Below are 3,364 nucleotides of genomic sequence, written 5' to 3' on the forward strand. Positions count from 1 at the left end.
AGAAAACTAGCTACATGGCAGTCAAATCCAATATGTTCATTTACAGAGAGCTACCTACATGGCAGATCAGTCCAACATAACCATGCACAGAGAGCAAGCTACATGTAAGATGAGTACAAAATGTCCATATACTGAGAGTTAGCAACAAAAAGCAGATGAGTCCAACATGTGAATATTTAGAGGACTTGCTACAAGGTATATGAGTCCAACATGTTCACGCAGAGAGAGCTGGCTACATGGCTGATGAGTCCAACATGCCCATATACAGAGAGCTAGCTACATGGCAGACAGGTCCAATATGTTCATATACAGAGAGCTAACAAAATGCAGATAGGTACAACATATCCAAGTACAGAGATTTAGCTAAATTGCAGACAAGTCCAAATGTCCATATACAGACATATAGATACATGGCAGAGTAGTGAAACTTTTCCATATACAGAGTTCTAGCTATATGGTAGATGAGTCCAAAGTGTCCATATACTGAGAGCTAGTTTCATGGCAGAGTAGTCCAACATGTCCATATACAGAGTACTAGCTACATGTTCATATACTGAGAGTTAGCAACATGGCAGATGAGTCAAACATGTGTATATTTAGAGGGCTAGCTACAGGGCAGATGAGTCCAATATGTTCATACACAGAGAGTTAGCTACATCGCTGATGATTCCATCATGTCCATATACTGAGAGCTAGCTACATGGCAGACAAGTCCAAAATGTCCATATACAGAGAGATAGCTTCATGGCAGAGAAGAGTAAATTTTCATTATACAGAGTTCTAGCTACATTGCAGATGAGTCCAACATAACCATATATTGAGGACTAGCTACATGGCAGAGTAGTCCAACATACCCATATACAGAGTACTAGACACATGGCAGACGAGTCCAAAATGTCCATATGCAGAGAGAGAGATAGCTACATGGCAGAGTAGTGCATTTCCATCTGCAGTGTTCAAGCTCCATGGCAGATGAGTCCAAGGTGTCCATATACTGAGAGCTAGCTACATAGCAGAGTAGTCCAACATGCACATATACAGAGAGCTAGCTACATGGCAGACAAGTCCAATGTATTCATATACAGATAGCTCCGTACAAGGCAGATCATTCCAACATATCCACGCACAGATAGTTACATACATGGCAGAATAGGCCAACATGTCCATATGCAGAATAATAGCTACATGTCAAATGAGTCCAACATACTCATACTGAGAGTTAGCAACATGGCAGATGAGTCCAACATGTGTATATTTAGAGTGCTAGCTAAAAGGCAGATAAGTCCATCATGTTCATACAGAGAAAGCTGTCTACATAGCTAATGAATCCCACATGTCCATATACAGAGAGTTAGCTACTTTGCAGACAAGTTGACTATATTCATATACAGAGAGCTATCTACATGGCAGATCAGTCCAACAAATCCATGTACAGAGAAATAATTACAAGGCAGACGAGTCTAAAATGTCCATATAGAGAGGTAGCTACATCATAGAGTAGTGCAACATTTCCATATACAGAGTTCTAGCTACATAGCAGATGATTCCAATGTGTCCATATACAGAGAGCTAGCTACATGGCAGACCAAACCAAAATGTTCATATAGAGTCCTAACTACATGGCAGATGAGTACAACACGTCATATACTGAGAGCTAGCAAAATGGCAGATGAGTACAACGTGCCATATACTGAGAGTTAGGTACAGAAAGCAGATGAGTCCAACATGTGTATATGCAGAGTACTTCGTACAAGGCGGATGAGTCCAAAATATTTATACAGATAGAGCGGGCTACATGGCTGATGAGTCCTACATGCCCATATACAGAGAGCTAGCTACATAGCAGACAAGTCCAATACGTTCATGTACAGAGAGTTAACTACATGGCAGATCAGTCCAACATATCCATGCACAGAGAGCTAGCAACATGGCACACGAATCCAAAATGTCCATATACAGAGGGGTATCTACATGACAGAGAAGTCCAACTTGTCCATATACAGAGGCATACATACATGAAAGATCAGTCCAACATATCCATGCACATATAGCTAGCTACCTATCAGAGTATTCTAACATGTCCATATTAAGAGTATGAGCTTCATGGCAGATGAGAACAACATGTCCATATACTGAGAGTTAGCAACATGGCAGATGAGTCAAACATGTGTATATTTAGAGGGCTAGCTACAAGGCAGATGAGTTCAACATGTTCATACACAGAGCTGGCTACATGGCTGATGATTCCAACATGTTTATGTACAGAGAACTACCTACACGGCAGGTAAGTCCCACATATCCATGCACATAGAGGTAGCTACATGGCAGATGAGTCCAAAATACCCATATACAGAGAGCTAGCTACATGGCAGAGTAAGTGCAACATTTCCATATACAGAGTTCTAGCTACATGGGAGATGAGTCCAACGTGTACATATACTATGAGTTAGCTACATGTCAGAGTAGTTCAACATGTCCATATACAGAATACTAGGTACATGGCAGATGAGACCAACATGTCCATATACTGAGAGTTAGCTACTAAATGCAGGTGAGTCCTACTGTGTATATATACAGGAAAACTAGGTACATGACAGTCAAGTCCGATATGTTCATATACAGAGAGCTACCTACATGGCAGATCAGTCCAACAAAACTATGCACAGAGAGCTAGCTACATGTAAGATGAGTCCAACATATCCATATACTGACACTTAGCAACAAAATGCAGATGAGTCCAACATGTGTATATATAGAGGACTTGCTACAAGGCAGATGACTCCAACATGTTCATGCAGAGAAACCTGGTTACATGGCTGATGAGTCCAACATGCCCATATCCAGAGAGCTAGCTACATTATACAGAGAGCTCACAAAATGGAGATCGATACAACATATCCATGTACAGAGAGCTAGCTAAATTGAAATCAACTCCAAATGTCCATATACAGAGAGCTAGATACATGGCAGAGTAGTAAAACATTTCCATATACAGAGTTCTAGCTATACAGCAGATGAGTCCAAAGTGTCCAGATACTGAGAGCTAACTTCATGGCAGAGTAGTCCAACATGTCCATATACTGAGAGCTTACAACATGGCAAATGAGTGCAACATGTGTATATGTAGAGAACTAGCTACAAGGCAGATGAGTCCAACATGTTCATACAGAGAGAGCTGGCTACATGGCTAATGAGTCCAATGTGTCCATATACAGGAGCTAGCTACATGGCAGACAAGTCAAATATATTCATATACAGAGAGCTATCTACAAGGCAGATCAGTCAAACATAACCAAGCACAGAGAGGAAGCTACATGGCAGATGAGGCCAAAATATCCATAAACAGAGAGCAAGCTACATGGCA

The sequence above is a fragment of the Chrysochloris asiatica genome, unplaced genomic scaffold (assembly GCF_000296735.1).
Source record: "Chrysochloris asiatica unplaced genomic scaffold, ChrAsi1.0 scaffold00359, whole genome shotgun sequence".
NCBI lineage: Eukaryota > Metazoa > Chordata > Mammalia > Afrosoricida > Chrysochloridae > Chrysochloris > Chrysochloris asiatica.